Source organism: Vicugna pacos, chromosome 17 (assembly GCF_048564905.1).
Source record: "Vicugna pacos chromosome 17, VicPac4, whole genome shotgun sequence".
Taxonomy (NCBI): Eukaryota; Metazoa; Chordata; class Mammalia; order Artiodactyla; family Camelidae; genus Vicugna; species Vicugna pacos.
Window position 1 is genome coordinate 12,244,858 of NC_133003.1, and position 24,901 is coordinate 12,269,758.

At 37.9% G+C, this 24,901-nt stretch overlaps 1 protein-coding gene across 12 annotated transcripts in view; it reads left to right on the forward strand.

Annotated features, from left to right (window-relative positions):
* ARPP21 (cAMP regulated phosphoprotein 21) overlaps window positions 1-24,901 on the forward strand; it is a 425,580-nt gene that overhangs the window by 95,614 nt on the left and 305,065 nt on the right. For all 12 annotated transcript variants that reach the window (XR_012060521.1, XR_012060523.1, XR_012060522.1 and 9 more), the window contains one exon: window positions 15,284-15,393. The gene's annotated coding sequence lies outside the window, so the exon portion shown is untranslated. The remainder of the gene's footprint in view (window positions 1-15,283; window positions 15,394-24,901) is intronic.

The following is a 24,901-nucleotide window of genomic DNA, read 5'->3' on the forward strand; positions in this document are numbered from 1 at the left end:
CTGCTGTTTAAAAAGAAAAATGTCGTTCTTTCCTGCTTGTTGCCAGAAGCTTTAGAGTCCCAGACTGTTTTGTGCTCGGTTATACAATCACACTTCTTATCATTTCTCTTTATACACAAGTCTCAGAGTTTCCATTGTTTTTGTCTGAATGTGGGCGGTAGCATTTACCACCACAGTTGTCCTTTTTCCATTCTTTAAGAGAAAATAAAAAATGAAACTTGGGTTAAAACTTCAGGCAAGTTAAATTAGTATGTTGAGAAGCTGGCTTCTCCTGAAGAATGTTTAGTTATGATATCTGTCAGACAACTTTGTAGTTTATGTATTAAAAAGAACGGTGTAATTCCATGTACTGGAATAGGTACTCAAAACATTGTGATGGGATTATCTTCCAATGAAATAATAATTGTCACTCTCAGTGAAATTTAATTAATTTTCATTTTAAATTCTTATTCATTTTTTGAGAGGAAATAACATATACTCTTTTTTAAACTCTCAGGTTTTTTTTAAACTTTCGAAAGTTTGAGTTATGTAGAACTAAAAAAAAAATTTTTTTTGTCAGTGTTGAAGCATGTCACTTCCAGGTATGTTACAGTAGATTTGGAAGTTTCATTTAGCTGATGAAAGGAACCACAAAACCTGGATACAATACTCAAATTTTAAAGGCATCAGGAGCTCTAAGAAAAATATGAACCAGTGAAATAAAATTCCAGACAGGAGAGAACCATTCAGAGGTGAACTGAAAATCCCAGCAATTTTTGCTCTGGTAGCATTTACTAATTTTGCATGCAGGTTAGCTGTTGAGAACTGTGACTCATCCAGGCAGAAGAATTGACCTCGACAAAGAGAAAACAACAGATCTGTCACCAGTTATGAGCTAGAGTCAGAAAGAGTAAGAATGGGGAGACCTCCTGGACTGTCATGCACTCTCACAAAAATTCTGCTTCCTGAAGCTGGATAGAAGACTAAAGAAATAGGCCTAAAAATTCTGAAAGGCAGAAGAGTGTTCTGGTGTTTACGTGGGGTTAAAAAAGAAAAAAAAAGAAATCTTCTGTGAGGAGGGGCCAGCTAGCAGGTGAAATCCAGGCTTGGCCCTGGCAAAAAACCTCAGAACTTAGAAAGAGGCAACCAGAGACACCATGACCAAAATGATAACCTAATTTGTATTGAGGTCATCAACCCCAGATTCTCTCTGCCTAACAGAGGATGGTGTTAAACCTGTCTGGTTGAGTATTACATAATGTGGAGTCTCTTTTGGTTCTTTTTATGCAATCAAAACAATAAGCTTAAAAAATATCAAGACTACATGACTGGCAATCAATAATTTAAAAAACAGACAATAGAACAAGACTTGTGGATGTAGGAATTAGCACAAGATGTTCTTTAAAATAATTATCATAAAATATATTCATGAAATAGGCAAAGTATGAGAGAATGAGATAAAGGGATAGAAAATTTCAACCAAAAATTGGGACCTAAATAAAACACATAAAATAGACATTTCTGAACTAAAAACATACATATCTGAAATTAAGAACTTCAATAGATGGACTTAACAATAGATTGGATACAGCAATATTAGTGAATAGAAAAACAGATACATGAAAAAACAACAAAACTGATGCACAGAAAGAAAAATCTATTATTTACATAAATGGAGTCTCAGAGGGAGAGAAGGCAGAGAATGTGGCAGTAAAAACAGTTAAAGAGATAATGGCCAGAAATTTTCCACAGACTAATTTCTTCTAGTCACATAAATGGAGTGATCCTAAATTTGAACAACATCAATGCAAACTCAAAAAGTTCATTAAACCCCAGGAAGAATCTATCCAAGTCTTATTGCAGGAAACCTTAATCTACAGGAAATCTTGGTAGCAGCAAAAGAAGAAAGATACATTATTTTCAAAGAAGCAGCAAGACTGAAGCTTACTTTTAAAATAATGGAAGACAGAAAATGATGGGATGGCATTTTTAAACTGCTGAAAGAATATGACTAGAATTCAATATCCAGTGGGAAAAACATCTTTCATAAATGAAAGGAAAGTAAAACATGATCTTCAGGAAAGAAAAACTATTAATTTATATTTTATAATGAATCTGTTAGAAAGGAGGCTGAACAATGTAGATGCATTCCTCTGAAGAAATTAGAGAAAGATAGTAATTCAAATCTTAAACATATGTAGACAACCTATGAAATTAATTAGATCTATAAATACAAGACTGATCAATAAAAGAATGAAAAATCAGGTTGCCAGTATTGGAGACACAAAAAGAAGGCAACACAATGAGCGTCAGACATCACTGATATCATGAGCCACTTAATGAAAGTAATTTATAAAATTATATGCAGTGGGTATTTTTCTGAAAAAAAATAAACTGTCAAAGTTAACAGAAGTTGAAAATCTTAATAATTACATATCTGTTAAAGAACTTGAATCTGTTATTAGAAACATCCCCAGAAACAAAAAACCCCAGACCCATATGGCTTCAACATGAGTTCTTTCAAATATTCAAGAAAGAAATAAGACTAATATCAAACAAACATCTGGAGAGTAGAAAAAAGTGGGAACCCTTCCCAACACTTTTATAAGACCCAGGGAAGCTCATCACCTAAGCTTCACATGGATGTTAAAGGAATGGAAAATTACAGACTAATTTCTTTTAGTCACATAAATGCAGTGATCCTAAATCCAATCCTCAAAAATCAGATCCAGCAACATATAAATAGGATAATATATCACGAAACGTGTGGTTTATTCCAGGAATGTAAGGTCGGTTTAACATTTGGAAAAATGCATACATATGTTCACCAAAAGACGTGCACATGAATATTCATAGCAGCAGTATTCATAAAGCCAACCTGGAAACTACCCAATGGCCTATCAGCAGTTGAATGAATAAGTAAATGGTGGTATATTCACACAATGCAATACTACAGCAATGAGAATGAACAAAATATAGCCACTCACAAATATAGTATTGAGGGAAGCAAGCCAGAAAGAGAAAAGTACCTATTTAAGAAGCAATTTGTATAGCGTACAAAAATAGGCAAAGTAATCCATGATGTTAAAAAGTCTGGATAATGGCTCCCCTGGGGTGGGAGAAAGATCATGATTAGAAGGAAGCAAGAGGAGGGCTTCTGTGTGTTGGTACATTGTGTGGTACATTTGTAAAATGTATTAAGCTTTACACTTATGCTGTATGCACTTTAATGTATGTATAGTCAGTTCAATACCAAATTAAGGAATAAATGTATTCTGAATGGGAAAGATGCCTCACTTCAGCACTGTGTGTCTTCCAAAAAAAAAAAAAGCAGAACATTTAGTCCCCTCTGCCACCCCTCCCCTCTCCTCGTCAACTTGACAACACTCAAGAAAAAATAAGTGGGGGACAAGGTTGTGGGATGTGGAGTATTAGGACTGACTCATTTACTTAATCAAGGACTACCTTTCCTTTTCTCAAATGATTATAGGTTTATGTTTTCAGCAGGTAAAATTACTCACTATAGGATGAGACAGAAGATATCCATCGATCTAAAGAAAAATACAAGATAAGACTGAGGGGAAAATAAACTCTCTAACAAGTCCATTAGAGAAGTAGTTTAACTTTGAACAGCATCATTTACAGAATCAATCTTATAATTTTCTCTTTTGGCAGATTTTCAGAGTTTTCAAAATATAGCTAGTTCTATAATTCAAGCCCCACAGCTGTGGTGCTGAGTTAATTTTCTAATTTCTTAGTAAGAGAATCAGTCTGCATAATCCGCCTCTGAAACAATGGTGGGATATTTCCCCTGTTAAATATCTGCTTAAAGGGGAGTATTCTTTGATCTGTGACTTATAAGGAAGAAAAATAATGAAGTTAAATACAGTTCATTCAAATCAACGCATATTTCAGAGCATATAAAGTGTGCTGAGTCCAAGCACTAGAAATGTGGTAGTATTTTCACAGCAGCTACTAATTTGTATATAAATCAATTAAAGCATAGAATAATAATTGAAACCAATTATATAAGTAACCGAATACATAGGAAAAGAAGAAGCAAGAATTTAAGCTCTTAGTATAGGAAATAACCAGGAAATGCATTAAGATACATTCCTCAGATAGAAAAAAATTAAAACAATCCTCGTAAAAGAAACAGCATTTTGCAAAGTGTCGTGCTTTTGTGGGAAAAAAAGGGAGGTAGTGTTGACTAGTAAAGGTGGTGGTTTGAAATACATTGTAGAAGGCCTTGACTTATATATGTCACAGTAGGCAAGGGTTTCAAGGGCAGAACCATGATGAGATTTGCCTTTGAGGGAGATGACTCAGGCAATAGTTCTGAGTTGGTGAGGGGCTAGCTGACCAAGAGCAGTGACAGTGGGTAAACAGAGAACACCCAAAATGAAGTGCACAGCAGGGCCAAACATTAAGTGATGTTTGGAGGCCAAGTTCTCAGTCTTACTGGTTTTGTGTGTTAGTTCATTGTTTCCATTTGTTTTGCTGATCAACAAATTATAGAGTCCTGGTTTCAGATCTGGGAGTGAAAATATCTGGAAATCCTTCCAGTATAGCTGTAATAGTCTTTATTTAAAAAAACTTTATTTTCCAATTACCTCTTTTTCTGATGTACTGTGTGAACATTCCCATCAGACTTCCACACACAGTTGTAGACAATATGGGTGTGCCTTGCTAAGAATGCTAAGATACTGAACCCTTGTTTTTAATCCCATAATAATGGAAATCATACATATGCCTCAAAAGGAATGAACCATTACTCTCTTGGCTCATCACTCCTCCTCACTGGACAGATGAAGTAATCTTTCAAAACAGTATGTCAAGTCACTGCATTGGCTCACCTTACTACCAGTTCTAATGTACTGATATGATGCCATTTAATGCAAATCATACAAACTTACTGCATGCTAAGAGGAGCTGAAACAAGTTGGACTTTTATCTTAGACTATGAGTTCAGTCTCCCAAGAACCGAGTGGGGGGCTGGCCACATAGCAGAGCACTAGCTCTGATTGCACTGGGCTGACTGGCAGAACCTGCATCTTTTTAACATATCAGAAGTTTCTGTTTTGGCGTACTATCTAGAAGGACTCTAGAAGCTGTGACTTCTACAAACTGGCCAAGAGCTAGTCCTAGTATAATGTTCATGTCATTACGCTCTTCTTGAACTGAAGTTCTTAAGGCCTGGACATTGACTTACTAAACTTCGTAGGGAGTGGCCTTGTCACAGTGCAGTAGAATGTCATACAGGAATATGGAAACCAGAATTTCATACCTGAGTCTATTCAATACCTGGGTTAAGTCACTGTCTTCTTGGACCCTTAGATTTGGCATTTAGGTACATCCTTCTCCCCTTTGAATTACTTTTTACCTAGGGATTTCTGTGAAGGGTTGTGTGGTTGTTGGTAAGACTCTTTGAGATTCTTTGAGGAGATCTCATGTGAAGCCCTATTGTTTTCTGAAGTCGGAGTCTAGTGGAAGGTTCTAGTTCTAGTTCAAGAAATTATCAGCAAAATAATACTCAGAAAGATTCAAAGAGCAAACATCTAAAAATTATGTATATGAGGCACATGGTTCCCTATTTTTCACACTTACTCTCATGTAGGCAACAGTAAAAAAAAAAAAATCAGCTCTAATGAGGAAACCCTCCCTTAAAAATTGTCACTTTTGCAAAATGAGAGTTTCTTCTAGATCATTAAGAAAGCCATCAGAGAGCTGGGTTTTGGTAACGATAAACATTAAACACTGATGACTAATTTCTTTAGTCTAGTTTGCATTTTTTTCCTCAAAATCACAGCAGAAACGCTTTATTTTTCTAATTCTGTTGAAGTCTTCTTTATAAAGATATTTTCCTTTCAAATCACTCTTGAGATATTAGTTTAATTGCATCAAATAATTGAACTATTTTGCATACACAAATAGCATTTTATTACTTGGCTGTGATGTGGCTTCCATCCTGTGTTAAAAAAAATATCCATTGTAATCTAGCTGACACAGAAATTAGATAAATGTTAGTTCCAATCTTAAAATCAAGGCACTATTAATACTTCCTAGATCAAATATTGGTAAGCCTATTGAATATTCATTACTTTTCAGATGTCTAATCTATCTAGACATTCATTGCACTCTTTCCCTTTCCTCCTTGATCCACCACTATATCCGTTGTTACATTCGCTGTCATTGACAATGGAGTTGGCCAGCTGCCTACTCCTTATGCCCTTCTGCAGGATTGCTTGTTGAGTTTCCCTTTTCAAAAGCAAGGAGACTCTTGGCCAATGAAATGAGAACAGAAGGGACTCATTTCACCAGGGTGCGATCCATCTCTCTCTTCTCTTTATCTCGGTCAAGTTGAGCAGCCAAGTTTGGGGTGGTGACTCTTCCCACTGGAAAACAGTGTCTCCAGAGTGTAAGCAAGAAATAAAACTCTGTCACTTCAAAGACAAAAATAAAAGGAAATTGGAAGTGCAGGAAAAGAGAAAGGCTTAAAAATCACCCCAGCCAGTAACATGCTATGTAGTTGGGTTGTATTTCTAGAATTACTACCTGTCCTCAAATGCTCGTGAGCTGAAACTTGGCAAAGGCGATAAGCCATTGGCTGTACTATTGATTTTATTCACCACATGCATTTTTGCCTTGTTGTCCCAAATGTCCATCATTATATATCATCTATGGCTCCTAATACAGATCAATGCACCATGGGCAAAAGTTGGCAGTTATCATCCATGATGATGCCATGGTGATGAGGATAATGATGAAGAGGTTATGTCATAGAAAGAGTCCCCAGCAAAAAAAAAAAAAAAAAAAAATACTACATGTACCAAGTCCTTCTAGAAAATGAGCATGTGCCAAAAGATTTCACATGTTACAGAATAATGAGTCTGGGGTAGACAGTGGTATAAATTGCAGTGCAATTTATGTAATGTGATATAACATAAATATGAATTTTATGGCCTATAGTTTGGCTTAAAGCTGCTGTTATTGAATGTTAAGTGCCCCCGGGTACCTGCAAATTGCAATACTTCAGAAATGGAATGTGGTGGGTCCTTTCTCTTGAGATAACTTTCACCGGCCATCAACAAAATGGGCCTACCGATGGAGAGAGGGTAGCCTCTGGGAGGCAGTTGCTAATGTGTTTCTGGACCTTGGATGAGCTTCTTATTTTGAAGAGCTATTGCCAATATCTCTTCCCACCACCAAGCTGTCAGGAGCATTTTGTAATCATGCTTAGACTAGTACATTTGTGGATATGTCTGCCTGGGTGTTTGGATGATGAGATCACAGGCCTCTGTGTAACTTGAGTAAAAGAACTGGAAAACACTCCTACCTTGCTAAGTGGTTAGGAATTTTTGAAAAAATTTAAAAGGGAAAGAGGAAGGAAAGAGGGAAGATATTACATGACTGTATATCAGACTTCCTTAGTTAAAATAAATCCAGATTATCATTTTAAAGCAGCAATACCTGATAAAAATAAATACAAAGCATTCATAGAATTAAAATTTTACTGATAGTTGCATTAAAAATTAAAACAAAATGGGAGGAATTTTTAATAATACATTTTGATCAATCCAAAATGGTATCATTTCAACATGTAATCAATAAAAAACTCTTTGTGGAGCCTTTTACACTTTTTTTGTGCTGTGTAATCTGGGAGGCATTTTACACTTGCAGCACATCTCAACTCAGGTTAATCACACTTCACGTGCTTAATTGCCACATGTGGCCAGCAGCCGCTCTATTGGACACTGCAGCTCCAGAACTCATTATACAATCAGGCCAAAGGTGCCCGGTTAAGACCACGTCACTGCTCAGCTTCTACTACCCCTGTCTTATCTTGCTTTTCTTACCCATTTCTCCCCCAAATACATCAGGTGCACAAAAATCTCAGGCTTTGTTTCTAGGGAGATTGACCTAAACCAATATTTAGTAAAAGTACTTCTTAACTTAATGGTGACTCAGACAGAGTTCTTCTTCTTCTTTTTTTTTTTTATTGAAGTAAAGTCAATTATAATGTGTTGATTTCTGGTGCACAGCATAATGTCCCAGTCATGCATATACATACTTATGTTTGTTTTCAGATTCTTTTTCATTAAAGGTTATTACAAGATACTGAACATAGTTCCCTGTCCTATACAGAAGAAACTTGTTTTAATCTATTTTTATATATAGTGGCTAACATTTGTAAATCTCAACTCCCAAATGTATCCCTTCCCGCCTCCTTTCCCCTAGTAACCATAAGATTGTTTACTATGTCTGTGAGTCTGTTTCTGTTTTGTGGATAAGTTCATAGTGTCCTTTTTTTTTTCTTTTTTCTTTTAGATTTCACATATGAGTGATATCATATGGTATTTTTCTTTGTCTTTCTGGCTTACTTCACTTAGAAAGACAATCTCCAGGTCCATCCATGTTGCTGCAAATGGCATTGTTTTATTCTTTTTTATAGCTAAGTAGTATTCCATTATACAAATATACCACAGCTTCTTTATCCAGTCCTCTGTCAATGGACATTTAGGTTGTTTCCATGTCTTGGCTATTGTAAATAGTGCTGCTATGAACATTGCGGTGCATGTATCTTTTCAAATAAGAGTTCCCTCTGAATATATACCCAGAAGTGGGATTGCTGGACCATATGGTAGGTCTATTTTTAGTTTTTTGAGGAATCTCCGTACAGTTTTCCATAATGCTGCACCAAACAACATTCCCACCAGCAGTGTAGGAAGATTCCCTTTTCTCCACACCCTCTCGAGCATTTATCGTTCATGGATTTTTGAATGATGGCCATTCTGACTGGTGTGAGGTGATACCTCAAGGTAGTTTTGATTTACATTTCTCTGATAATTAGTGATATTGAACTTCTTTTCATGTGCCTATTGGCCATTTGTGTGTCTTCATTGGAGAATTGCTTGTGTAGGTCTTCTGCCCATTTTTGAATGGGGTTGTCTGCTTTTTTCTTATTCAGTTGTATGAGCTGTTTATATATTCTGGAAATAAAGCCTGTGTCAGTCACATCATTTGCAAATATTTTCTGCCATTCCATAGGTTGCTATTTTGTTTTGTTTATGGTTTCCTTTGCTATGCAAAAGCTTATAAGTTTAATTAGGTCCCATTTGTTTATTTTTGCTCTTATTTATATTGATTGGGTAGACTACCCTAGGAGAACATTGCTAAGGTTTATGTCAGAGAATGTTTAGCCTATGTTTTCTTCTAGAAGATTTATCATGGCTTGTCTTATATTTAAGTCTTTAACCCATTTTGAGTTTATTTTTGTGTATGGTGTGAGGGAGTGTTCTAACTTGATTGAATTACATGCTGTATCCAGTTTTCCCAACACCACTTGCTGAAGAGACTGCAGACTTCTTTTTGGTAATACTTCATCCTTGCCATAACTCTGTCTCTCTTTTTTCCTCATTACCTACTCATTTTTTCCATATTCCACTTGTACTGGAAAATATATATTCTGTATGAATTTCCATAGTCAGCAGCAATTACCTCTTAGTGTCCATTGAAAAGGAGATTCTAAATCACTTGGTAAAGTAACAAACAATAAAAACTTTTGATTTAGATTTTAACTTCCAGTATGGAACTAACCTGCATGCAAGATGTTTGCCACACTTCTGTCTCTAGAGCGGGCTTTGCCTGTTCTTAATTTCAAATGGGATCCCAAGGTCAGTTATAGGGTTCAGTATGAGTGATAAATGCACTTAGGTAAAATGTCAAAACAAAAGCCCTTTCCAAAGACAAGGGTCAAAAAAGAGAAAGAGTTTGACAGTTCCCTGTGGGATATATTTGAATATATCCGTTAGTTTATTCCTTTATAATATTGCTCACTCAAATTCCATTATGAGGAAAACCAAGTATTTGGTTCCTCTCATCAATAGGGAGCAAAATAAAAGAACTTTATAACCATTCTCCTTTTTGTGTAGCCTAAGCATAGTGATGGACGGATGGCTAACTGTTCCCCAGATGGCAGATAATTGGCTAACAAGGAAAAACGTGATGCATCCTCAGACAGCAATGGATTCTGGGATAACATTGAAGTTGTCTGTGTGTTAAGGAGCTATGCAATTTTATTATATCATTCCTTTTCTTTTTTTTTGCTTGTTTTTTGTTTGTTTATTTTTTTAGGCTTAAGCAGAAACAAACTGGCAAGTTGCAAACTTGCTGACTGACAAGTTGGGGAGGACATTGACAGCATTTTAAAATCAGTTCAGTTCAAAAGACATTGAAAGTAGAGAGAAAGGAAACTCTTTCAACCATCTGTGAATTAAACTCCAAATAGTTCTGCAGTTTGTTCTAATGCTTTCTAGTTCGTGGTAATCTCAATGCACTTTTTCTAAGGAATTCTTCAGACTTGTTGATAACGGGAGAAAGGAGGGTTGGTGAATACATGTTTTTGTTTATTTGTTTCATCAGTGAAGACACTCAATTAAAATAGAGGGCAAAGAAGATAATACAATATGGAAAAAAAGTGAAAAAAGTAAACTAAATTAAAGCAAACCAAGTTGTTTACTGGGAGGCCAGAATATCATTATGAATGAGTATCTTAATTTATTCAAGCTGCTGTAACAAAATGCTGTAGGCTGAGTGGCTTACAAACAACAGAAATTTACTTACCATAGTTTTAGAGGCTGGAAGTCCAAGATCAAGACACTGATAGATTTGGTGTCCTGTGAGGGCCGACTTCCTTGTTCACAGACAACCAGCGGTCTTTCCTCCATGTCCTCACATGGTGGAAGGGGCAACCTCTCTTGAGTTGCTTTTGTAAGGGCACAAATCCCATTCGTGATGTTCCACTTTCATGATCTAACCACTTCCCAAACATCATCACATTGGGAATTAGGTTTCAATGTATGAATTTTTAAGGGGACTACAAATATTCACTCTATAGCAATAAATAATCGAACTTGGAGTTGGAAGATTGGAGTTCTCATCATAACATGTGGCCTTGAGTGAAACACTGGGTCTTTTGGAGCCACATCTTCAAATGGGGGTGTTTAGAGTAAACGCTTATTAAGCTCCGCTCCCCATCAGTACTGTGGTGCGATGGTTCTAAGTCAGCTGGTATGAAGAAGGTTGCTATTGTACGGCTTCCTTTGCCCTGATTGGAGGTATATTCCTGGGCAGTAGGTATGGTGGAAAGAGTTTTGAGGACAGATAAATCAAAGTTTAAATTCTATACCTGCCACTTTAACTATATGACCTTGAGCAAATTACTGGCTCATCTGAAAAATAGAGGTAATAATACCTACTTCCCAGAGTTTCGCTGGTGTCCTTGAACAATGTCTGGAACAAAATAGGCTTGGGGAAAAAAAAGAAATCTTTTCTTTCTTTTCAGTTACTAAGAGGCCATTTTTCTGACACATCTGTCCGGTACAGGAGAAAAATAGTTCTCCACAGGAAACTGGCGTCTTCCTTAGCCTGTGCAAAGCAGTGTGGGTTGAAGAGGGGAAACAGGGCTTCAGTCCACACCTGGGAAGCCACCTCTGAGGCTCCAGGGGAAGGCATGTTTTATAAAATATCTCCCCAGACGGCCGGGAACCCAAGGGGACCCCACGGCTGTTTAGGTAAATAAGCAGAGAGGAACAAAGAAATGTTGTTCCTTATAGCAAAAGAAATGCAGAGAAATAATGCAGGGCACCGCAGGGGAGGAGGGGGAGGAGAGAGAAGGGAAAAACCAATGCACAGATCTGTCTGACTCGTCAGTAGGAATCTTGGCAGCTTTTTCATGTGGGATCAGGGCACAAGTGACTTTCAGCAAGGTTGGCGTTTTGATCCAATGGCAGAAGAAAAGACTTGGAGCTTTTCCACATCAAAATGGCAAAAAGAATACTGCCTTTCATTTCTCATCATGTAAAATACAGCCATTGGCATTAACGTCCTCCTTCTCTGGCACTTTTTTAGTGGTGTGTGAGCGCATCGAGCTGTGATGGTTTATTTATTTATTATTGTTTTTGCATGTTTTGTCTGGATAAAGTTAGATGTCTTCTATGTCAAATTACCATTATGTTGAATATCTCCTGTTTAATGTGTCCAGGCAAATAGCTTTTTTTTTTTAATTTGAGCAATCTGCATATGCATATTGTTTCTCTATCTTATTATAATACTGTTTGGGAAGGCTGATTCTTGAATACCTGATGGGAATACAATTACCCTGGTGAGGTCTGGTTTAAATTATCAGAAAACTTTCTAAATGTGTTTACATGCTGGTTTGTATAAATTAATCATTGGAACAAGGGTTAAGGATTTAGCAGAAAGGTTGTATGTCTTCTTAACTAGATTTCCTTGTTTTCCTTTTACATGTAGTGCCAGAGTGTTCTCTGTTTACTCTGTGCTGTGTCTAGACTGCTAATGCCCTGTCACAGAGGGGGAAGTAAAGCAGGAGGGAACCGATGTTTAGGGGAATTACTTCAAGGCAGAAAGAGGTTGAGCACTTTTATTTGTTTTAAAGAAAATCTGATTTTTACTGAACATATCAATATTAAATAGAATTTCATTACTTTTCATAAAATTTATTTAGCATTAAGCACTCCATTTCTAACATGAGCCTTAGGTTAGCTGTTTCAGATGAATGATAAGCTGCTTGGAGAATAATAGTCAGTGATGAGTGAAGGAACGTAGGTTGTCCGTCATCCTGTATAATCATTCTTCCATGTATTCATTCATTCAAGAAAACATTTACTGACCACCTGCTAGATACCAGGCAAGGAGCCAGAGGCCACACATGTAGTGACAGTGATGACACAGCCTGTGTCGTCCCGGAACCCCCAGCTTAGCAGGACAGGTAGATAAATGAGCAATTACCATTGACTTTTGCGTGGCTCAAAGCTGAAGAGCAAGCCCCCTGCTAAAAGCCACAGTGTTCTGACCGTAGTTAATATGCCTTGCTCCTCCTTTCGGACACATACAGATCTTTGGGTTTTAAAACCTTCTTACATGCAGAAAGACACGAGTATGCTGCACTCTCATTGAGATTTGTCTTGCACTACCTATGTTCTAATCAGTGCTGTTCCTATTCTGTAAAAATGCCAAATAAACTCAAAGGAAGAGAGGAAGGGAGGGGATGGGGAAAGGAGGGGGAGAGTCATTCCACTGTAGTTGGAATGGACAGGACTTGGGGTCAGAAACATCTAGAATTTAATTCCCTGTCATCAGTTTCTGGTTGTGTGACTTTGAAGGAAAAACCTTTCAGCTTTCAGGGGCTTATTTCCTTATTTATACTACAAGGAAGGGGATACATATGCCACAGGGTTGCTGTGAGGATTGGAAGAGGTGCTACGTGCGTGAATACTGGCAGGGCTTATAACATTGAGATACAGTCGAGGCAGGAGGTCCATGTGAAAAAGGCACAGTCCAACATACGCATCAGTATTGGACTGCGTAGGTCATAGAACTGAGTCAGAGTCCCAGTCTCCATCCCTGTTGAAAGCCTTCTTGGACTGCTCCATCTACCCAAATCCTACTGAAATTTCAAAGTGCAGTTTTGGCTCCCTTCTGTCGTGGAAAATGTCCTTTCATATCCCAGCCCCCCTAGAGCTCCTTTTTTCTGAGCAACCCCAAATCAAGTCCGTCATTTGTGAGATGAATAAATCCACGCCTGGGGAGTTTAAGGTGACGAGCTTAATGGAAGAAATAAGAACTAGACTCTGAAAGACGAATACTGCATGATGTCATTCATATGTGGAATCTAAAAAAGACAACAAATCAGTGAATGTAACAGAAAAGAAGCAGACTCACAGATGTCGAGAAGGAACTAGTGGTTGCCAGTAGGGAGAGGGAAGGGGGAGGGGCAAGATGGGGTGGTTACAAACCACTGGGTGTAAGACAGGCTCAAGCATGTATTGTCCAACACAGAGTAGAGCCAACAATTTGTAATAACTGTAAATGGAAAGTAACCTTTACAAATTGTATTTTATTTTATTTTTAGCTTTTTTGTTGGTTTGGTTTGGGGTTTTTTTGGGAGGGGTAATTAGGTTTATTTATTTATTTATATTTATTTAATGGAGGTACTAGGGATTTAACCCAGGACCTCGAGCATGCTAAGCACGCGTTCTACCACTGAGCTAAACCCTTCCCCCACTACAAATTGTATTTTTTAAAAAGACATTCATTCAAAAGAGTGTCTTGGTGAAGAACATGCAGAGCCTGTCCCTTTTGTGATCATAAAGATTGACTTATGTGCAATGTAGCCATTTAATAAAAAGCTAGTGTTAGAAAAAAGAACTAGAGTCCTTACCATCCTTTGCTAAGAGAGTGCATCCTTAAGCTAGTTGAGAGCTCCTTCTTCCATCTGTGGAGCGGGGGTAGAACTCCTCCTGAGTATTCAGCAAATGACTGAGTGTCCATAGCGTGAATTTAACTGAGCTTGGCTTCCTTTCTACATTAGTTTCCTAAGGCTACCGTAACAAATGCCTACCAACGGGTGGCTTAAAAAAAGGAAATCTGTTTTCTCACAGTTCAGAAGCCTGGAAGTCCAAAAGCAAGATGTCAATACAGTTGATTCTTTTTGGAGGTTCTGGGGGAGAATGTGTTCTGTCCCAGCTTCTGGTGACAACAAGCGAGCAGTCCTCGACCTTCCTTAGCCTGTAGCTGTTATCACTCCAGCCCCGTCTCTGTCTCCACCTGGTCTTCTCCACACTTCCTCACACTTCTGTGTGTCTCCTTGGTGTCTCTGTTTCAAATCTCTTTCTTCTTTCTCTAATAAAGGCACTGTCACTGGATTTAGGACCCTAATCCAGCACAACCACTTTTTCACCTCATTTTATCTGCAAAGGCCTATTTCCAAAAGAGGTCACAATCTGAGGTTCCTAGCAAGGGTGAATTTGGTGGAGGAGGACTACCCAAAGCAATGCACTTTAATTCTGTTGCCCTCCCCGCAGAGCATCTTACACAATGTTGGGCATGGAGAAGGTGTCCAACAGGAAGTACAGGGTTATCATGAGCCTGAGATTTTCTAAGAAATCCTTGACTCCATAGCCAAAGACTATGTCTCTTAATCCTCAAATATGCTGTCTGAGAAAATCACTCTGTTATTCACAGACCAGAAGAAACCATTAGCATGGCAACTCTGGAAGTGGTCTGTAAAACCCAAACCCTACTTAGTATTGGTGATGGCAAACAGCATAAAGGCAAGAGCCAGGAACACTTTCTGCCTAAAGTGTACCCCAAGGCCAGAGTTTCTTTATACTCTGAAAATGGGCCTAAAAGCTGGAACTGTATCCACATGCAAGCAGGAATAATTTTTCAAGTGAATTAGATTTGTTTTTTTTTAACTCACGTCTCAATACTTTCATTTCAGCCGTAGTCTGTGCATTCTCTGCCCATGGTGTTGTCAGTGTCCTTTCCACATTTGGAGGTTGTGAACTACAGAGGACTGAGTGAATCCTAGCATCTTCTTTATCAAAGATGGTGAGTCCATACAGTTTTTTATCTTGTCATCACAGTTTCTCTTGTGAAGATGTAGGAGCATTTGAACATTTAACCCTTCTGGGGAATTGCAAAGATATGCTTTTGCAAGCTGACCTTTGCAGAAGCTGTTTGTGGTTTAACAGTCCCTCTCACTTATCCTCCAAAACACCACCTCTGTTTCTAAATATTGTAGTGGAACTTGCTAATATTAATGTTTAAAACAATATATGCAGGCAGTAACATGTTGAGGTTGAAAGTGTATTACTGAATAAGGGATTCAGCCTAGGAACATATTCTAACTGTATTCATGAGGGTAATTCATATGGAATATATAGGACCATCTTTGGGGACTGCTGATAGAGTTCATGCCTTCACTTCTGGGCTAAAATCTACAGTCCTTGGTATGCAAAGCAAGGTCTTGCATGATCCATTTCTCATTTGCCATCTGTCTGCCTATCTCTGCCTACTACAACTCTTTCATAATTATCCATCTCTGGAAACTGATGAACGTGGACCATTCTTTGCATAGACCAAGCGCCCTGATCTCCATGCCTTTGCACGTACTTATTTTTCTCCCTGGGATGTCTTCTCTTCCTTTGGGTTATGTGTTATGTGTAGTGAAAGATACATGTGTTTCCAGGAGAAGAATATCTGTACTGTGTCTCTGAAGTATATAAAATTAGATTAATTATAATTCTTGGTATAAACAAAAATGGGACACTAGCTCACTGAATGAGGAATGGTTAGGTAGGTGTCTCCAGAGGTGGAAGGAAAGGCTCCCAGCTCCACTATTCTGCCACTGCCTTGTGTTGGCTGCATCACCAGAGTGTAGATGTTCCAGGAGATACATCTAGACGTGTCCAGTAGAAGAAAACAGTCATTTCTGTCATTCTTTTCTAGGAGAGAAAAGAAACTTTCCCCAGAGCCCCCAGCAAATAGCCAGTCACATTGCTGTGAATAAGATTGTGCCTTAAACTCCCCATTTCTGAACCAAATACCAGGTTTTCAGAATTTCCACAGTCTAATTATTTCAGGTAAATAGATGTTGAGATTTCAGCAGATAAACTTTCTCCTCTTCTAAAATCTAACTGTTACCTACCAATTAACCTATGAATCCTCAGTCACTCCCTCCTTTATAGTTCTGTGGTAGGGTGCATTACTATTACACTGTTTAAAATAATTTTTGGTGGAACAATTATGTCACTGTCCATTGTTACGCATATAAATGTGTTTGCAAATAAAGAAATGTCAGTATTTGATTGTGGGATTTAGGATCATGCTATCTAGGAATCTGTGAAGACAATAGCTCTACTGAATTAATTGATAATACAAAATTTATCCAAGCTAAATTAATGAAAAACAAAGGCAAATTGACTATTGATATTGTAACTAAAAGGGAATAACTCTTCTAGACAAGTATGAAACACATGCCATTAATAAGAAATATTGTTTAAAAATACTCAGTTACAAATACCCACAAACAGTGCTAGCCTGTCTCTGTTCAGCTGATGCTGGAACATGCTGGAAAGATCATTAACCCCCCAACATCAGTTTTGACGTTGGCTGTTGAGGTAGGCAGTTTACTGGAAGACAGAAAAATGTGATTCTCATCTCACCCCTTAGATTTACAGAACCTGAGACCTTGGGAAAGTTACTTAACTATTCTGAAGTTTTCCCAATTGAAAAATTACCTGGCTCACATGCAATTCACGTAACATAATGCACGCAAAGTGTTTTGTAAGTTGTATAATAAAAGATCTTGCCCTATGATGATGATGATGATGATGATGATGATGATAATGATCACTATTATTATCTGGTACATCAACTCAATGAAAAGTTTCTGAAAACCTGTCCTTTATCTGTCCTCTGTTAATTACAAGGACTATCATCTCTTCCAACATGTACAGCTTAGGAGACATATGAACAAAAGCCTACATTTCAGGAATGTGTTCAGATCCCATGTTTAAAGAACAAGTTGTTCAGGACAAATCAGTGTGATATAGACGCTAAGTACAGTGTTCTACAGGACCTTACATTACTGCTCAATAAACGTACTGAAAATTATGCATGCACTTTCCCTTTCTTGTCTTGTAAAATCTCCAGATCATCCTTGACCTTGTCATATTTGTTATTTCCCAAATACCTTAACTTTATCCCTTCCCCTCAGACATTACTGTACCTCTTTCATCGTCCTTCATCCAGATTACAATTTTCTTGATTGGATTTTGGTTCTCCCATGGTTTCTCCTTCTGATCCACCTTCCCTGATTTTTTTTCCTGCATCGAATGCCCTTTCTAAAATTCAAATTTGTCATCATTTCCTTCCATAAACACTTTCATAACCCCTTATGGGCTATGGATAAATCTGTTTCTTAACTGGTTTACATGGTCCTGCATCTGACTTCTCAGTCCATTGCCACAACTCTCACATGGTGAGCACCAACCCATCCATGTTGGCCAAAAGTTGCAGTTTCCCTATGAACAGTCTGCTTTAAAAGCATCTTTTATTACCCCTTTCAACTGAGGAGCATTCATCATTAAGACTTAAATGAACCTAATCTCAGGTATTTAAGCCTTCTCCAAACAGGACTAAGCTCTTACTCTTAGAGGATTCTCCTTAATGTAATCTTAGTTCTTAATGTTGAGTACTACCCAGGGGCCTGCACATCCACAATGACTCCAGAAACCTCCCTGAAGTTCTCAACACGCAAAGGACTTCAGCTATAACAGCAAGAAATAGCACACTTGGTTTTAGGGAGCAGAGGGTCCTGATATACATCCTCAAAATCCCTCTTTACTGACTGTTCTGGCTAATCATAATGTGAGCCATTTGCAGTCCCCTATGAGATGCCAAGTAATTTCTTTGCAAATGACGCACAGGGGACAACTAGGGAATGAGTTCAGGAAAACGATTCTACCATATTTTGTACCTGCAAATATGGGATTAAGCTGTGAATAGCGTCATTGGAGGGTTGCAGTGATCAGGAATTTCAATTTTAAAAAAGTAATGCATTGAATTTCACCCAAACTTTTATCCACTGCTTCTCAAGTAGGATCAAAAACTAAATGCAGATTTGGCATTTTACATCAATCTGTATTTGACTTAAGACTATACCAAATAAAAGATAGAACTGAATATTTTTGTTCAGAGCTGGAAAACCTACACTTCTTTTCAAAGGCTTGTAACTGAAAACTCGCTTCTATATTTCAGTCAAAGTTTTCTAAAAGGAATTTTTCTTCCGGCCAGAGATTTTACAAGAAAATGTTCAAATGGAGAAAAAAGAAAAAGAAAAAGAAAAAGGGAAAGCTTTTAACAGAAAGTTAATAGGGTGGCTTAAATGGAACCTGAGATGGAAGCATTCGCCCCCTTAATGTGACTCTCTGTGGAACTTCAAAAGGAAAGACAGCGGGACAGTCATGCACTAAATGCAGGGATGAGGGTGGGCTGCTGCTGTCATGAGCTGGGGATGGTTACTTCAGTTCTGAATGTATTTTCTCTGCAACTAAAGCAGTTGCCTGTGGTATTTAGATTATTTAAGCACCAGAATAGCCATTGGCTGGAAAATTAGCATGCCTCTCAGTGGACCCTGTTCTCCGCTTTGCAGAGAGGACAATCAGGTCGAGTTGTCAGTTTTCATCATAGAGAAAATGTGCTCCTAAGAACACAAGATATTAGAGACACTTTCTTGTACTCTCAGAAAAATACCTGATCGTGTGACATTTTCCATTCTGTTTCCAACCTTTGTCATGACAATAAGAGCTCCAAATGTGACTGTTGGTTATCTAAATGCCACTGATGGTCCTTTACATGGATAAAAATGAATGTTGATGGAGTAGCCAGTTGTGTAAACAGTGTAGCTCTCTGCTTGGTATGAGGCGACACTAAATATTATTTAAGCCTGAATTAGAACTCATCCTTAGTCTTGCCCGAAGCCTGAAACATAAAATTCTGTTGAGTATTTTTACTGATTCATTCACTTTTACTGATTCATTCATTACGGAATCTACCTGTCATGGGCTTTTTAATTTGGCTTCAGCTCTGTTCATTGTTGAATAATTTTGTATAGGAACACAAAATACAAAATCTAATAACCCAGTAGAGTTTTTACTCAGAATAATATTTATCTGTATTTGATGTCCATCTAAATGTTTAATAAGGAATATATCTAAGCTATTGCTGCTGTATTCCTGTTGTCATCGAAACTCCTCCTAACCAAAAAACTCAGAAGGGGCAAAGCCAAGCTGAGCTCTCAGAGCCAGGGAAATAACGTTCCACTGACTAAGAGCAATGAGACATGGAGGTTCAGTGAGCTAGATCGTGGGCTAAAGAAAACCCAGACCCATCTTTGTTTGCCAAGAACAAGCTCAGGTTCAAGTCAGGAGGGCTCAAATCCAGGTGGAAGCAAGAAAGCAGACGTGTATAGAGAGCAGAGCACGGTCGGGGGAAGTCCAGGCCTCCCAGTGGTACTGATGTTGGTAGAGTGGTATAGGATATCTTAAGTGGCACTGTCTGAAAAGGCACAGAGATAGAGCAGGTATGAACTTCTTTATTCAAACAATTGTTTGGAAAAGAAACAGCCATACCTGAGGGTATCAAGGAGCAAAGGGCTGAAATCCGTGCAAGGTATCTTTTACTGCTCACTCCACTTAGTGACAGTACACCCATATGCAACTGTGGCCCAAGCCACAGAAGGCGACTTCCTTAAGGAAGTCCTTCTGAAAGTGAGCTTGCTACACTGATTACAGAGCTTGAACTTCACATGAACTGTTTACCTGCTGTATGACCTTGGGCAAAGGTGTTTGTTTGTTTGTTCTTAACATCTCTGCCCCAGTTTTCTCATTTCCCAAACGGGAATGATAATAGTGCATCTCTCATAATGTTATCATTAATATTAGATAAGTCAATGTACGTAAGTGGATCGTAGTTCTCAGAACTAATGGCTACGTGGGATGACAGGAGGGCCTGGCATCTGGAATCTCTACAAATACATCTCACGTTTTCCCAGCTTGTCTACTCTGTCCTGCTGCCTGGCATTGCAGGAGAGGGGATGGGGGGGATGTGCTATCAGCGGAAGGAAATCTTTCATAGTCATGTGATACTTATATCCCAGAAACCTTCAAGAGGAAGAACCCTAAACTAAAAATGAGATAGACTGAATGAAGATTTTAAGAACCAAGTGTTTTTAAACACACAGCTCAAACCCAGTCAAAGACCTCTCCTTGTTTTTCTGACAGTAGAAGTCTCATGCCCTCTTTGGTGAAAAATAGTATTAACTCTAGTCTCTATTATTTTTGTTTAAACCCAATGTGAGAATACAACAAGGAAAGTATGAAACATGTAGAAGCTCTGAAAATATGATACATAGGTAAAGGTAAAAATTATATAATAGAAGCAGATCCACAGAGATTCTAATATTAAAATTTAAAAACAATGTATTGAAAATAAGTATTATAAATTTGGTGAAGAAATTATTAAAAATGAGCAAAAATGGACCAATGATAAAGAATTACAGCAGAGGAAAATGAAACAGGAAAGTAAATGTATAGAAATATGTATTATATATGTATGCATATGATATAGGAATATTATATATCATTCTCAAATCATATGGAAAAACTATAAAGCCCTAACGAGAGAAATCAAAGAACAAAATCCACTGGAAGGTATTCCACATACATGTTTAGGAAGGTCAATATTGTGAGATATCAGTTCTTAACAAATTATCTATAGATTCAACATAATCCTAATCAAAATTCCAGCGAAGTGTTTTGTGGATATCAAAGAACTGGTTCTAATGTTTATATGGAGAGGCAAAGATCCCAGAGTAGCCAACATAATCCTGAAGGGGAAGAACAAAGTCCAAGAACTGACACTACCGACTTAACCAAAAAGCTACAGTAGTAACCAACACACTGTGGTACTAATAAAAGAATAGAAATATAGGTTGAAATAGATGTCCCAGAAAAGAAACACACACAAATATATTCAACTGATTTTGTAAAAAGAGCAAAGGCAATTCAATGGAGAAAGGATAATTTTTTAAATAAATGATATTGAAACAATTGTACAATATCCAAATAAATAAATAAAACAGTCTAGACACAGACCTTACGCCTTTAACAAAAATCACCTTACAAAGGATCATAAACCTAGATATAAAATCCAAACTATAAAACTCATTAGAAATAACATGAGAAAATCTAGGTGACCTCAGATTTGACAATGACTTCTTAAACACAACACTAAAATTGATAAATTGGACTCCATTAAAATTAAAAATGACTGTTCTGCAAAAGAAACCATTAGGAGAATGAAAAGACAAGCAAAACACATTTTGACAAAGGAGAGAATATTTGCAAACATGCATTTGCAAAGGACTGGTATCCAAAAATACATAAAAACTCTTAAAACTCAACAATGAGAAAGCAAATAACTAGATTAAAAATGGGCCAGACACCTCACCAAGTAAGATACATAGATGGCAAATAAGCATATGAAAAGATGCTCCACATCATATGTGCTTAGGGAGGTGCAAATTAAAACAACAAAGTGATACCTAGAGAGTATTATGCTAAATGAAATGAGACAGAGAGAGAAAATTACTGTATGATTTCACTTCTATGTGGAATCTAAAAAACAAAAGAAATGAACAAACATGACAAAACAGAAACAGTTTCATAGACACAGAGAACAAATCAGTGGTTGCCAGAAGGGACAGGGGTGGGAAGAGGAAATAGGTGAGAAAAAAAATGTAGTATCACTGCACATCTATTAGAACAGTCAGAATCCAAAACACTGATGACACCAAATGTGGTGAAGATATGGAGCAACAGGAACTCTCATTGATTGATAGTGGAAATGCAGTATGGTATAGCTATTTCAGAAGACAGTTCGGCCATTTCTAACTAACTAAACATACACTTACCATATGATTTAGCAATCATGCTCCTATTTACCCAAAGGAGTTGAAAACCTATATCCAAACAGAAAACTGCACATGAATGTTTATTTATAACTGCTAAAGCTTAGAAGAAATCAAGATGTTCTTCAATATAGTTCTATGCGTCTCTTTGTTTTCCTCTTGCATTTGTCATCTTTGGAGTATATTTAGCCAGAATTTATTAACCAAAAAAAAAAAAAAAAAAGAAAAAAAGTAGTAACAAATGTCTCACTAGGCATTCTGGGTTTAGCTTCAGACATGAGACAACAGTGGAGTTTAATAATACTCCTCCTGGAGTCTCTTCTGCTGAGCAAGAGATCCTCTCCATCACTTTAGCTCTCCAGACAGTTCTCCAAATTCTAAATTTACTGTTAAGAAGGCCAAGGCATCTAGACCACAAAAAGAAAAAATAGGTTTATGATGATAATTTACTTGCATTCATGATTTTTTTCCTACTCAGAAAGGTAGCTGAGTGTCAGAACTGCATGGACCCTGAGCCCACAAGAAGCCAGGCCTTATCATGGCACTCACAGCCCCTTACTAGCTGCAAGTCCCTCAATGTCTGAGCCTCAGTTTTCCTTCCTGTGAAATGGGATGCTGATATCTACCTCACAAGCTGTTGTGGGAGTAAATGCAATGCCTCTTAAGCACCTGACACATACAAAAGGCTCAGTGAACCATAATTTGCATTGTTATTGTTACAATACTAATCATTACTACAGGAAAAGAGTTTGTCACTGTTCAGATTCACATACTTTTGGTAATTGCTGGGCTTCTGCCCAGCACAAATTACATACTGCTCTTAGAACTGCCAGTGGGTTGATGGGTAGTATGTTTACTGTAATCACTTTAATGCTTTGGTGGCTAACAGATCTCTTGGGATACTTGGTTAAAATGCAGGTCTCTGGGTTCCGACTACAGAGCTTTTGATTCATAAGGTCCTGCCATGGGACCTGCGGATCGACGTGGTAAGAAGCAATCTTCTTATTCAGGTGATTCCAGGAACATAATTGAGGAAATACTGCTTTGGTTCCACAGTGAGCCCTGCAGTCTACATTTGTTATTTTATTTAATCTTCACAATAAATTTAGGTGATACAAACTGGAAAAAATCAAGCTGAAAAATTTTAGATCTATTTAAATATATCCAAAAAAAGAGGATGTTTCAAACCATCGCTTAACCCGCTCACACACTTCTGTATGGAGGAGTTAGAGGCTTGCCAGACCTTGGCAGAGGGTCACACATCAACGCAGGTTTGCTTAATCTGGGTCCTCTTGAGTAATACCCACCAGGTCCTCAGAGATGGATTATCTAAGGGATTCTGACGCACAGAGCAGGCCTCACCAGGATTTGAAACTGTGCGGCCACACAGGGCTCTGCACAAAGAGGGCCTCTGTGTTTAGAAGAGTCCTGTGCTTGGTTTAATGCTCTGCTGTTGCCATCTTGAAGTTTTCAGTAATTTTTGAGCAAGAGAGTCTCGCATTCCGTTTAGCGCTGGGCTCTACCAGTGCGGATCTGATCCTGTTGAGAATCTTGATGATATCAACAAGTTAAATTACTCTCAGGTACCAAGTAAAGGAACCGAGTCTAACGTATGGGTTCAGAATTTCAGATGTGGGTTCATCCCCCCGACATCACACTGGTCAAAATGAACAGAGCCAGAATTTAAATTCAGGTTGGCAATCGGTCATGAGACCCTGATTTTGCAAGTAACTGCAGAGGTCAACTGGGAAAGGTGTGCCTCCAGGAGAAGGCGCCAGGCAGACCTGGAATCAAAGGGCCTCAGCTGAGTGGGCAGGGATGACTATTCTTTAAGTCACAGTAACTGGTCCTGGAAAAACACAACTAGCAAAGCTAGGCCCTGCATCCTGATTGAGTTCTGCTCAAATCCTTCCTGCCGTAGCTTTAAGCCTATTTCCCTGGGCTGCTGCCTCAGGAGAGCAAAAGACATCCAACCACGTTCCTTCTTTTCATCCTTATTTTATTTTATTTTATTTTATTTATTTATTTATTTATATTTATTTTTTGAGTGAGAACAAAGCAATTTTATTCATATTTCCCTTTTACATGCGGATCCTGATCAGGAAAGAGAGAGATAAGACTGGTTTTGAGCATTTGCTCCAAGAAGATATTCGGGCCCACTCTATGTCATTTATACAGATTCTCATATTAGAATCATTCTCACCACTCTGACTCCTTGAACTTGACTTTCAGCAGGGGCACCCTTATTTTAGACTTAAAGATATTACTTAATTTTGTTCCTACTGACATGTTGATTAAAGCAAGGGGAAAAAATACATATTATATCTTTTTATATGTACCACCGTCCTCCTTTGTTTTACATTTAACCTGCAAAGCATGGCAGGATAAACTCCACCTTTTTCTCCTTCCTTCATCTGCAATGGCATTTCCCAAGGGTATTTTTAAAGTCCAAATGGAAAAAATAACACAGCCTTCTGTGAAAGAAGAGGAAAAAAATGCCAAGTGATTAAGAACTGTTTTACCCCCACCCCCCACCCCCGCAATCTCTATCTGAAACAAAAGCGTTTGGCTTTGTTTCATTTA